This window comes from Oryza glaberrima, chromosome 11 (genome assembly GCF_000147395.1).
Source record: "Oryza glaberrima chromosome 11, OglaRS2, whole genome shotgun sequence".
Classification (NCBI taxonomy): domain Eukaryota; kingdom Viridiplantae; phylum Streptophyta; class Magnoliopsida; order Poales; family Poaceae; genus Oryza; species Oryza glaberrima.
Genome location: NC_068336.1, coordinates 19240294 through 19253485, shown reverse-complemented (window position 1 = coordinate 19253485; position 13192 = coordinate 19240294). Strand labels below are relative to the sequence as shown.

At 41.0% G+C, this 13192-nt stretch overlaps 1 long non-coding RNA gene and 1 pseudogene across 1 annotated transcript; one reads left to right on the top strand and one right to left on the bottom strand.

Annotated features, from left to right (window-relative positions):
• Positions 1-282: 282 nt before the first annotated feature.
• Positions 283-3213, bottom strand: LOC127754082 (uncharacterized). Its single transcript, XR_008012759.1, has 3 exons — positions 2467-3213; positions 1516-1655; positions 283-1429 (listed from the first exon to the last, which is right to left on the bottom strand). It is a non-coding gene; the product is annotated as an uncharacterized LOC127754082 (long non-coding RNA).
• A 932-nt stretch (positions 3214-4145) lies between these two features.
• LOC127755763 (disease resistance protein PIK6-NP-like) lies at positions 4146-9441 on the top strand (annotated as a pseudogene).
• Positions 9442-13192: the final 3751 nt, after the last annotated feature.

Below are 13192 nucleotides of genomic sequence, written 5' to 3'. Positions count from 1 at the left end.
TTTCTCTTTTGGTCTATATCCTTCTAATAGTATATCGCATATATTTGAGAATTGGCTCTATTGATCCAAAAACAAAGAAACTAATCCTTGTTGTAAGAGCATCCACTGTATGTTGCGCTCTCTGGCTTAGTAGAAACGATATGGTCTTTGATAAATCTCCATATAAATCTTATATGCTAATACTTTTCAGGGCAATATACTGGTTCTGATTTTGGGCACAACTATAAAGGTGATATGAGGGCAGCAACACATGCATGATGCATGCCATAAGCTAGAGACAAAATTATGTAGATTACGTCAACTACGGATGGAGATTTAAGTATAGGCTCCAATAAGTATTGGTTCTTTATCGAGTGTTGGTGGTTTTTAAGTCTTTGTTTCACTTCCTGAATTTTCTGTGCTCTTTGTGAGTAATGCTTTGTGCTCTCTGTTGAGCGGATATTTGTAATAAGTGGCTGGAGCTTCTTTGAAGTAGGCCAAATTATAGTCGACTAGTAGCATGCCCGTGCTAACGCTACGGTAATATTTATATTAAGCTACCAAAAAACAATATATATTTTGACAATCAAATATAAAATGAGATTAATTTTAAGAAATAAAAAAAATGCCAGATCAAGAGATGTATAACACCAGCGTTCAGATCCAAGTTCTCTTTGCTACTCTTATATACAGAATGAAAATTTTCATCTCGCAGCGGTCATGGTTCCTTGGCGACGCGGATTAACTAAATAAGAAAATGGATGCACAAAGACTAAATGAATCCTTTCCAAGATCAGGTGTTGGCTTATCTGAAACTGAATCATGTAACCAAGAGATGTGAAATGGAAGTATGTCTTCTGTATGCCATTATTAAAAAAAGAAAAGAAAATTGTAGATGTCCAGCTAAACACATATCTTGCCAACAGCTGCTGAACATCCATGAAAGCATTTTCCTGAGACTTAGTCTAATATCAGTATCATCAAGAAAAAGATGCATGGGATTATAGTGTTATATGGAAAAATACAGCATCAAATCTATTGTAGCTAGATCAGCCACCCTCCCACATGAAAATACACTTTTATATTCGCATGGATGACTTGTACATATTTGAAAGGTTATCTAACCTGCGGAGATATTTCAGGATAGTAAAGTATAGCATTTTGTAGATAAACATTCCATGTATTGTGAGATCAGTGTTTCAGTTATCTAATGAAATCAGAGAGATTCAAACAAAAGACCTGTCACCGGTAGTTGCAAACAGATGTAAAAGGATTATCCGTAAAAGAAAAGGTAGGCAAGTAGTAATTACAGTCACTTTAAGATATAAATCTACCCAGAAATCTGTAATGACAGAACTATTTCCTAAAAATGATCAGTAGGCTGCATCTGTACACTTTGTAAGTCAATCTCAAATTGTCCTGAGCATACTACATGGAGGTGCAGGAGGATCTATCAATTGAACAACATTTCAACATTGTTAGACAAATGGTTCATGAGGAATTGAGGCACCAACAGCAGATGAATCGCAAACTCACCGTAGCAACAGCAGCAGAGGAGGCCAAACAGTTGTCCATCCCATGCAGTGGAATGAAATGCCCACATGAACAACGCTTCCATGTTAATCTATTTTTGTATTTCCTAGTATGATCGATCACTGTTGCCATTCTTTCAACTCCTAACCAACAAAAAAATATATATATAACTGTAGCCAACATAAAAGATCAGGTGATAGAGAAAATAAAAGGTTTCCGCTCTCTGCATATATGTTACATTGCAGCATACACCAAAGCACAAATCAGAAAATTCTTACTAAACAGTAAGATTTTCTTGTATGCTTCACTTTTCTAGAGTAAAATATTAGAAGTACATCAACAAACATCACTAATCCCATGCAGATTTCTGTTTCAAGTAACATGGATATTTTGAATGAATAAGCAGTCAAAATCATATATGCAGTTTATATAGGACACATACCCAGCTTAAAACAATTCCCTTTTACCTAAAAGTCTGAAGTAGAAAAAAAGTACACAAACTAAATCAACTTAACTCTCAGATCAGACCAATTTTTAAGAACCAAGCTAAGCACCTATTCATTTTATGGAATGCCCAAGTAAAAAAGCTGTGGTAAAAAATTGCTGTTGTATCATGTTTCAGAGAGCATATCCTTTCCTTTGTTTTTATTAAAAACTCTCCTTTCTCTATTAGCTACGATGCTGAATATAAATTTGGACCCATTCCAAATAAGCTGGGAAAACACGTATTCTTTCATTTACTTGTGAAATCAATTGTAAATCTACATGAATAAGAAAATGCTATATCAACACTTTGTCAGAAATAGGACCAAAAATCTATTTCATTGAACAATATGAGCAAAAAGAAAGATTCTTTCACCAAATACTCTAGAATACCCAACATTCCCCCAAGCTAGATGAAAACAAACAAGAAGATAAAAAGGAGCAACAGGATCATCCAAGGCATTGACTTACAAAATGATAAGAATCATCCAATAATTTTTCATCCAACAGAGCATTTCAATTAGCAGAGCACTTCAGCTATTAATGTCAATGGAAGATGATGGTGCGCTACATAGATCAAAGGAAATTTTCAGTTGCTTATTAATGTCAACAAATTAAAAATACCACGTTGCCTCGAATAAAAAAGGAATAATGACAATGATGGAAAAAGGTCAGTTCCAACTGCTGCACATTTACTCTCGTGGATTAATTTGGAAGTTAAATTAAGGTCAGTTCCCCTCCCAGTGCCCACGCCAATGGCATCCTTATCGCCAGCACCCCCCAGATCGTCGCCTCCCTCATGTGCCTACCGCGCCGTCTTGCCTCTGCTCTCCAGTCTGCACGGGTCGATGATGGGGTATCGGCGGCGTTGCGAGTCGAGGTTGGAGTGAGGTCGCCGGCGTTGTCGCGAGTCGTGGACGGCGTGAGGGAGCGCTGGCGGCGTCGTCGCGTCGATATGGAGGGCGCGATGGCGGCGTGATTTTACGGGCGTGCGGGTGTGGCGTGGATGCGACGGCGTTGGAGGGGGCGTAGACAGGGGCGGAATTAGACGGTGATGCAGCGGCGCGGCGTGGATCGGGGTTGCGGCGGCGGCGGCGTGGATCGAGGAGGCGGCGGCGGCGTGGATCAAGGAGGCGGCGGCAGTTGAGGGGAGCGACCGAGAGGAGGGTGTGTGTGAGAGAGGGGAGGGGAGAGGGGTGCGTACGGAGGGGAGACGTGGGACGATCTCGAGCCGTTGGATTCGATGATTCTGGATCATCGGATTTGATGAATGAGGTTTGTAGGAGTGTAGTTGGTGAATTATAGGGTAGATTATTTAAAAATAGCTACCCAATCACTTTCTTTTGTTTAAAATATAAGAGTAATTTTATAATTCTTGAGAAGATATCGGAAGATACCAGTATTTTCTACTGTAAAACTTAGTAACTTATGTTAGGTTAATGGCGGTTTATATAGAAAACTTGTATAGGAATTTTCCTACACGTAACAAGTAGTATTACGCAGAACTTTCCCTTGTTTCCGACTTCTCAAAATTCCTGTAGAAAAATTCCCTCTTACACTGAGTTTCCGAGTTACTACCAGCGAAGAATCAGTGCAAGAGACCTGTATTGGTGTAATGGTGTGATGAAGCTGTGAACAGTGAACCCTTTTTTTTTTCTTTTCAAAGGAACTCGATCAATTATTGCCCTGTCCCTGTCTGTGTTGTGTGTGTCCCTCTCTTGTGATCAGGTTGCATCTAGACCGTCCATATTTTCTTCTTGGTACAGTAAAAAAAATAAAAAAACATGCTGCTATAGCTGTCTGCTAGCGTCTGTCCCTTGCCGTAATCTCGATCTCTGCTTTCACGGCAGGCTGCAGCTAGCTACCTCGGTGACCCGCCATCATGTCGATTGCTCTACACGACCGCCGGCCGTCGCGCTCGCGCCGCGGGTGCTAATTAAGGTTCGTTGGCTTATGGAAAATTGAGTGCGATTCTCCTGTGTGTTTCTTGTTCCACATATTTCATGATATATATATAAAAGGCTTGATTGATTTTTTTTCGCTAGGGCACTTTGATTTTGGGGATATTGGAACCCTGTAGGTTCTCGATCGATCGGCCGTCGTTGGAAATTAAAGCCAAACTTAGTTTGATCAGCAGAGCTGGAGCGTGGATGGAGGTGGTGACTGGGGCGATGGGCGCCTTGCTGTCCAAGCTGGGCAACCTGCTCAAGGAGGAGTATAAGCTTCACAGGAACCTCAGGGAGGAGATCACCTTCTTGAAATCCGAGCTGGAGAGCATGGAGGCTGCACTCCTCAAGGTTTCTGAGGCGCCGATCGACCAACCGCCTGACCGCCAAGTCAAGATCTGGGCTAGGGACGTCAGGGATCTGTCGTATGACATCGAGGACAGCGTCGACGAGTTCATGGTGCGTATCGACAACCGTACGCCGAACAACTCGTGTAGCTTCGGGGGCTTTGTTTACAGAAGCATGGATTTGCTGAATAGAGCCAAGTTTCGCCACAAGATCGGCACAGACATCAAAGGGATCAAGAGCCACATCAAGGAGGTGAATGATCGGCATGATAGGTACAAGGTTGATGGCGTTTTGACCAAGCCTATAGGACCAACTGTTGATAGCCTTCGTCTATCAACCTTGTATAAAAGGGTAAACGAGTTTGTTGGCATCGATGAGAAGAGCGATGAGCTTGTAAGAATGCTAATGGGGACAGGCGAGTCATCGATAAGAAAAAGAAAAAGGGATGTGAGTGAAGAGTCGAAGCAGAAATTGAAGATAGTTTCGATTGTCGGAGTTGGAGGATTAGGAAAGACGACTCTGGCTAATGTTGTGTATGAGAGGCTTAAAACACAATTCTATTGCTTTGCCTTTGTTCCCGTCTCTCTTACTCCTAACATGGAGAAGATATTCAAGAATATGCTCCATCAGTTTGATAAGAAAAAGTATTGGAACATCAATGAGGCAACATGGGATGAAGCACAACTCATCGTAGAACTGAGAGAATTCCTTAGAAACAAAAGGTGCGTATAAGTGGTTCATATATGTGTATGCATAATCATTATGATCTGTTACTAAATTGTAGTGGCTGGTATCCTCAAATTATAATTCATGATGAGACTCGCCTTCATATATGTATGTCTATGATATATTAACTTATACCTACGTATCTGTTGTAAGATATTACTTTGTAGTCATGAGAGCAAAGATCAAATATGTATGCTTAAGAACAAAGCATGTGTATGCAAGCTAGATAATTACACAAGCAATGACCGTAGTAAAATGAGCAAGTGGATTTGGGTTTTACCATGAGCTAAACGTAGCTTGTATGGTGCCAGATAGAAGCTAAAATGATATTGACTAGGGTCCTTTTGATTAGAAGGATTTATAAAGAAGTTTCATTGGATTCAAATCATTTTCTATTTGGCCATTTGATATAAAGGATTAGAGTTTCTGAAATCCTATGGAATATCTTACTATTACGTATAGATTTAGAGGAAACTTAGCAAGAGCTTCAACCTTGGAAAATTTTCTCTGAGTCTCTCTCTCATTCAATTTCTGTGTTTTCCTATGGTCTAATCAAACGGTCAATTCTGTGTTTTTTTATTACGTAATCTTCTATTTTACACTCGTAGATAGTCTAGTAGTAACTTTGTACTTGTTGAGTAAGTATTATATCAGCTATATGAGTAGAGTCTTGCCAAGGAAAACCGAGTTGGATCAGCTCAAGCAACAGTGTACGTCATTGAAGCGGAGGGAAGTAAATTTTGTTTTGATTGGTAGCAGGAATTCTGAGAAGACGGTAGTCAAATTTGTTTGGACTTTTAGTACCAACATGCATATACGTCGCCAAGAGCATGCCAAGATATTTTATTAGTCAGCAAAAGTGTTTCAATACAAATATACTAAACAAGAGAAATAAAGTAAAAATTATAAAATAAAATGAAGAGAAAATTTACTCTATGTACATCAGTTCAGTGATTTGCCATTGATTGTATAATATATCATTGAGTTTATCTGTTGTTTCTATAATATGCTATTGGGTTGGATAATTTTAAAATTAATACCCAAAATACCCTTATAGACATACAGTGTTGATGGATTTATCCTATTAAAAGTTAAAAAATGTTTTTTTTCTTTTTAGCTTCCTTATACGGCATAGAAATTTGTATATATATTAAACACTAGGATTACCAGTCTTTTATAAAACATAATTTGTCTATTATATGCTACATATAGTATTTTTTATTGTTGTTTTTAATGTAAACAATCTTCCTTATGCTACACAAAATATTTTTGTGTTATTTTATTTTGTGTATATGATTCCTCTCTCATATGCTGCAAGGAATAACTTTATAAAAAAACACATGAATGTTTCGTTTGAAACATAGTATACACAAACTTCTATATTGTGTGAGGGGATACACAATAATAATAATAATAAATTTATGAAATTTCTAATAGGATAAATCAATTAATTGTCAATCTTGTAAAGGGCATTTTAGGCATTTTCAAAAATAACCGGTCCAATAGCGTTGGATCTCTCATTCTGGATCGAGCATAACCATCCATGTGTCATATAGTGTTGCAATTCCACGTAAACTGCTATAGTTCTGAAAATAGTTTCTTTTCAGGCATTACGAGTACATGATTTCCAAGTTTTCTGGGAATTATTTTAAAACTTCTCGCTGTAGTGCGTGGGGTATTCACTAGTTTTGCATATAGCATGCATTTTTAGATATGCTTTAGTTGCACAAAGCAAGGGACTTTTCTAAATCAGTATCATGTGCTCTTGATTAGTATTCTTCTTACTTAAATTTTTTTTCTGAACATGTGAGTTTGATTTATGAATGTTGAACACATATAGTGAGTGCTTTAGTAATGTCAACGATGTATCAATTAAAATTTTGAAAAATATTATTGTGCCAAGTGTACCATATTTGCCAGGGGCGGATCCAGAACCAGATTGAAGGGGGACTCATCTCCTTCTTCCTTCTTCAGCCCCCCTACTCTTCATTTTCTTCCTCTTCTTCCCCTTTCATCTCTCCTTCTATCAATGGTGATCCAGCGGGGTAGCGGGAACTCAGGTCCCCCCAGCACCCCCGTTGGATCCGCCCCTTATAGTTGCCATAGAAATTTAACTACCACAGTCACCTAGAGAGGTGCGTTAGTGCTGTACTTTCTCTGTTTCATGTTCTTGTATCCATCCATCCTTATGTCTACCTTGCTACTCTCTCCGGTTTTTAATAAATGATACCGTTGACTTTTGGACATAGGGTTGACTTGTCTTACTAAAAAAGAACCATTCGTTTTATTGTGACTTGGTTTATAATCAAAGCTACTTATTGTGACTTACATTTTTCATATCTGCACGAATATTTAGACTAAGATGAATGGTCAAACATGCATCTACAATTAAACACATCTATTAAAAACCGAAGGTAGTATGAATTATTTTGGTGCCCTCAGATTTTCTTTTATAAATACCATTTCACTTAATTAGCTATATCGTACTGAAAGGAAAAAAAATCAAGTAATTGGTCTTCTCATATTTCCTTATAGGTACTTAATTGTCATTGATGATATATGGGATATATCCGCCTGGGAAAAGATCAAGTGTTCTTTTGTTGATAGTGAAAATGGAAGTGGAATAATCACAACAACTCGCAATGTTGATGTTGCAAAAGAAGTTGGTGGTGTTTATCAACTAAAACCTCTTTGTCATGTTGACTCAAGGAAATTGTTTAATCTGAGAATATTTGGTGCTGAAGACAAATGTCCTCCTCAGTTGGCTGAATTGTCAGAGAGAATTTTGAAGAAATGTAGCGGAGTACCCTTGGCTATCATTACCATAGCGAGTATGTTGGCCAGTAAAATAGAGAATGAAAACGCACATAAGTAGGTATATCTATCTATTGGTTCTGGGATAGAAGATAGTCAAGATATGAACCACATGAGAAGTATACTATCAATAAGTTATTCTGACCTGGCTCCACATTTAAAGTCATGTTTCTTATATTTAGGCTTATATCCAGAGGATAGTGAGATCTATAAATATGATTTGATATGGAGATGGTTTGGTGAAGGTTTTGTCCACAAACAATTGGGGAAGAGCTTGTATGAAGTTGGGGAGGAATACTTCAATGAACTTATGAACAAAAGCTTGATACAACCGGCATTTATTAGGAAGGGAGATAATAACGCAATATCTTGCCGTGTTCATGATATGGTGCTTGACCTCATTACCTCTTTGTCAAATGAGGAACATTTTTTAACAACACTACGTGGTGAACATCCTATTACTACAGATGCTAAGATCCGTCGACTATCTCTCCATTCTAGCAATGAAGATGATTTCAAGCAGTTATCTATTTCGAACTTGTCGCATGTCAGGTCACTAATTTTTTTCAAAGGCTTCAATTCATTTCCTGCCTACTCAAGCTTCCCACTATTACGTGTATTGAACTTAAGTGGCTGCAAGAAAGTGGATAACAATCACTGCAAGGATATTTGCTTGTACTTGTTTCACCTAAGGTATTTGAACCTGTCCAGGACATCTGTTACAGAGATCCCGAGAGAGATCGAGAATCTGCAATCTTTGCAGGTACTGTGCATAAATGGCATTGAAATAGAAGATTTGCCATCCACCTTTGTTCGACTAGGACGAATTTTGTACCTGAATGTCTACTTGAAAACCCGAATACCAGATGGGTTTGGGAGTCTAAAGTCTCTGCAAGAACTTAAAGGAAGAATCCTCATCGGATCTCTAACCAATGTGCATGATCTTGGCAAGCTGATCGAGCTTAGGCGATTGCATATTGAGTTCCAAGAATGGGAAACGAGCTGGAAGGAACCTTTGCACCAATGTTTATCTAATCTGGTCAGCCTTGAGGACCTCACAATAGCTGGTTGCTTTGGCAGCTTAGATTCTGCATGTGGTGATTCATCGCCTAGACCTCAACAGCTATGTTCCATTGGCATGTGGAATAGCACCATCCATGCAGTGCCAAACTGGATGGTCTCCCAATCCACCCTCTCCAATCTAACTATCAAATTAGACACACTGAAAGAGAGGGACCTGCAAATACTTGGGAGCATACCATCTCTTAGTCGTCTCTACCTAGGAGTGGAGAAACCCACAGTGGACAGGGATGAGAGGCTGATAATCAGCTACCGATTCCAGTGCCTATCACTTTTCGAGTACTGGAGTGACACCATGGAGATCGAGTTTGCACAAGGAGCCATGCAGAATCTTCGAACACTTAAATTATTCATCGATGTGCACAAGACACATGATCATGTGGATTTTGGCCTGGAGAACCTCTCTGCCCTTGAGCATGCCTATTTATATCTTGACAACTGCCCTGAGGAAATGCACGAGGTTGTCGAGGCTGGAATTAGAAGACAGATCCATATGAATCCCAACAGCCCCACACTTGACTTGAGCATGTAGTAACTGTAAAATCATGGTGATGATTACGTTGTGATGAACAATTGGCCAAGATATGTGTTGGCTTTAATTTGTTTGATTTTATAGTGGTCCATGTACATTACATATACTGTGTTTTCACTGAACTGAGTTAACTTGGGAGAAACTTGTCCTTGGAATATGGTTTGGTCGGTGTTCATGTGCAAGCTTTGCTTGAGGTTTGAGGAGCGTGGTGCCGTGGTTCGTGATGGGTTGGGACTAAACTCAAGGGGAGTTGAGGTCCAGAGAGAGAAGGATGTCATGCAAGACACTCCAGCTAAAAATTGGTGCACATGAAGTTGATGTTTCCATCCATATAGCACACACGGGAGGTTTGCGTAATTGAAAAATGGGGTCTAATATGGAAGGAGTCCAAATTTGAAAAAAAATCGAACAAATAATTGCAATGTGAGGGAATCTAGTCCAAGTAGTATTAGGAGTCCTAGTTCAAATCAAATCTGGAAAGATTGAAAATGAATTGGAATGTGAGAATCCTAGCTAGTCAAGTACTATACCTCTCTCCCCAAAAGAATGACTTCCTACCATTGAAAACGAAAACAGATTGGGATTTATTTTTCTCTGAGGAAACAAAAACAAATACAGTAAAGCAAGTATCAAGCGGAAACCAAAATCAATCGGAAACAATCTGCAGTATTTTCCCACGTATCCATTTTCACAAAACAGAAATCAATAATCATAGAAATCAGAAATTATGAATCCTCCTTGGTTGTGAAATGGCATGTAGCCTAGTGGTTGTAGTGACCTGAGTAGCACCCCAAGGTCGTAAGTTCAAATCTCCATAGGAGCGAATTTCAAATTGGATTATTTGAGGGCTAAGTTCCCGATTAAAAAAAGGCAGTATATATCCGGTTGGATGTAGAGGCCGGCATATTTCTGAGAGATTAGAGTAGGCGGTCACCGCATCTCAATCTGCCGAGCACGTATGTCTCGCGTACAATGACATTGTGAGCTAGTGTAGGATGGATGTGGTTCCGTCCGCGATCCATGGGTAGATTGTGAGCTAGTGTAGAATGGATGTGGTTCCATCCGCGATCCATGGGTAGGCGTGAACCATGTAGGCACCTAGCGATCTCCGCGTACACATAGAGTATGCACGGCTTCAAGCACGTCTCGTGAACTAGCAGCCATCACGCACGCGTAAACCGTGTTGTAGGCGGTACGCTCTATGTGTTTACGTCCAAAATCCCGACATAGGCGTAATTGGTGGTATGTAAGCCTCTTATGGCTGTGAGAGGGGTACCTGAGCTGCCCCATGCCCGGCCGGCCAGCCGTCCGTAACGTGTTCTGAGCTTGGGGCCATCGGCAGTCAAGCCATGCACGGTGTACGGGCAACGTTGGGAACTTGGGATCATAACTGAGAATGCAAAGAGTTTTCACAAGTTCGTGCACAACCTACTATGCAGCCTTCAGTAAAAAATGTTCTAACTTCTCATTGGGAAATGATATTGAAGTGGGGTTTGTTGCATTGGAAAGTAGACTTGTCCTTCTTTCCAACCATATATGCCATGCAACCCATCTCATGATTGGACGGGTCGTACAAGCCTTGGAAGTTGACCTTTTGCAATGTAAACTATCATCTTGTTGACGTAGATAGCCATTGGTATAGTGCATTGGTTGATTCCCTGCTTGGCGTAACCCTTGTCGTCCTCGACATAATCCATCTCTTTTGGTGTAGTGATAATGTCTTCGGGTGTTAACCTTTAGCAATACAATGGTAGAGCATTTAGGTAGAATAAAATTCTCACAAATATTTGGGTTAACTTGAGCAAAGAGTGAGTTCACCATCAACTTGTTTTCATCATCTTCAATTTTGTTATGTGATGTATGATGTAATTCATCCCTTTTTTATGTCATTTGTAGCTAGGATGTCCTCATCACAAGGTCCAATTTTTAAATGTTCCAAGGAGGATGAATAATAGTTGTGATAGATCCTATGAGAGTAACGATTTATGCAATTACCTTTGAGAGATACAAACATAATTAATTACCTATCAATCTAGGGGTATCATATAAAATATCTAACTATAGTTACAAAATTTGAAAAATATTAAGGGGCTAAATGGAATACATATGTAAGAACTTGAGCATAATTATGAAAACATAAGGGTTTTAGTAGTAAAATAGTACAGCGCAGATGGGCTATTTTCATGTACTTCTGTTGGGCCATCCGCTATGAATTGTAATGAGGCTTTTTAGTTTTTTTTTAAAAAAAAAATACGATGTTTATGAACCCAATGGTTTGTGGGGTTGGCCCACAACAGAACATTATTATTTAACAGAACGCAATTGTCGAGGAGTGATCCTCTCTAGCGGGTGGTCGTGAGACCCCCCCCCCCCCCTTGTGAGTTCAGCCGGGGGAAATGGCGCGATGATCAAGGGCTTACTTCCGCTTACAGTCTAATCACTAGATCGCTCTTGTGACTGAGTGGGAGATCAAGGATTATACAGGTTCGAGCCGCTATCGAGCGTAATACCCTACTCTTCTGTGTGGGATTATGGTGAATTTTTACAAGAGGTTTTGAGCTCTAAGGGAAACCTAGTTGTTCTTCCTCCGAGCTCAAATTCTCTGAGAGTCGTCCCCTTTCTCGGTGGGTGAGGTCCTCCTTTTATAGTTTAAGGGGATACCATATGCACCGTTTGCACCTACCCCTCCCAGGGAGGGGGGCCCACATGGCCCTATTCATACCGCTATCCTTTGCTTCAACCGGAAGAAACATGGTCGCCTGGCTTCAGGTGGGGCCCAGCGCCGCCCCCCACCTGACACGGGGGACATCCCTGTCATTCCTTATTAATTGTGCGAAAACTTCGGTGGCTCACCACACGCGTGGGGCGCCCCTGGCAGCGTGCCGATGGGACTGGGCATACCTGCCCCCACTCGGCCTGACACAGGGCGGAACGTGGGGGCACTGCCCCTGTCCCGTCGCCTGTGACCGGTCACAGGCCGGTCAAGCTCGATTGACATGGGTCAATCGAGCGGCGTCGCGCGTCCCTCCACGCCGCATTTAATGCGGCATGGGGCGGTTGGAGCGCTGCACATTGAAGGCGCGGAGCAGTGTCTTTCGTCCCGCCCGCTCTCCCCGCCACGTGGTGGTCGGGCGAGGGCCTCGGGGTAGCACGCCCCGAAAGCCCGAGGGGTCCGACATGGCACCCCGAGGCCCCCTAGCCACCTCAACGCTACCCGAGGGGCGGGGGGAGGCGGCCGTGTAGCCACGCGACTAGATGGGAAGGATACTTCCCTCTACTGTGCGTACCCCCGGGCCCATTTCATCGACAGCAATCCATTCATTTAGTCCGGATCTGTTGTGGCAATGTACATGCAATAAGTTTTTGCGTAACCAAGTAGGAACTTATGTAAACGAATAACCATTCACTTACTCCGGATCTTCTACGACGGGTCATCTAAACTCTAGTATATTTAGGTGTATACAGAAAATTACATATATAACTTGTGTTCTACGAACGCTAAATAAGTAGCGGCCTGGTAAGAATTAATAAATTTCGGCCATGGCAGGTCCTTCGCCATTAGCGTAAACCATAACTATATTAACATAAACCATGTGCAAGAACAAAATTGTCTATCTTCTCCGGTGACGGTTGCTGTTTTTCGCAGTAACCATATCGTCCGGTAGGATGTGAGTAAACCGGCGATGATCCTGGTTGGAGTGGTTTGCGTAAACTGTCATGATGCATCCCCTGTTAAAATGATGCCGATGCC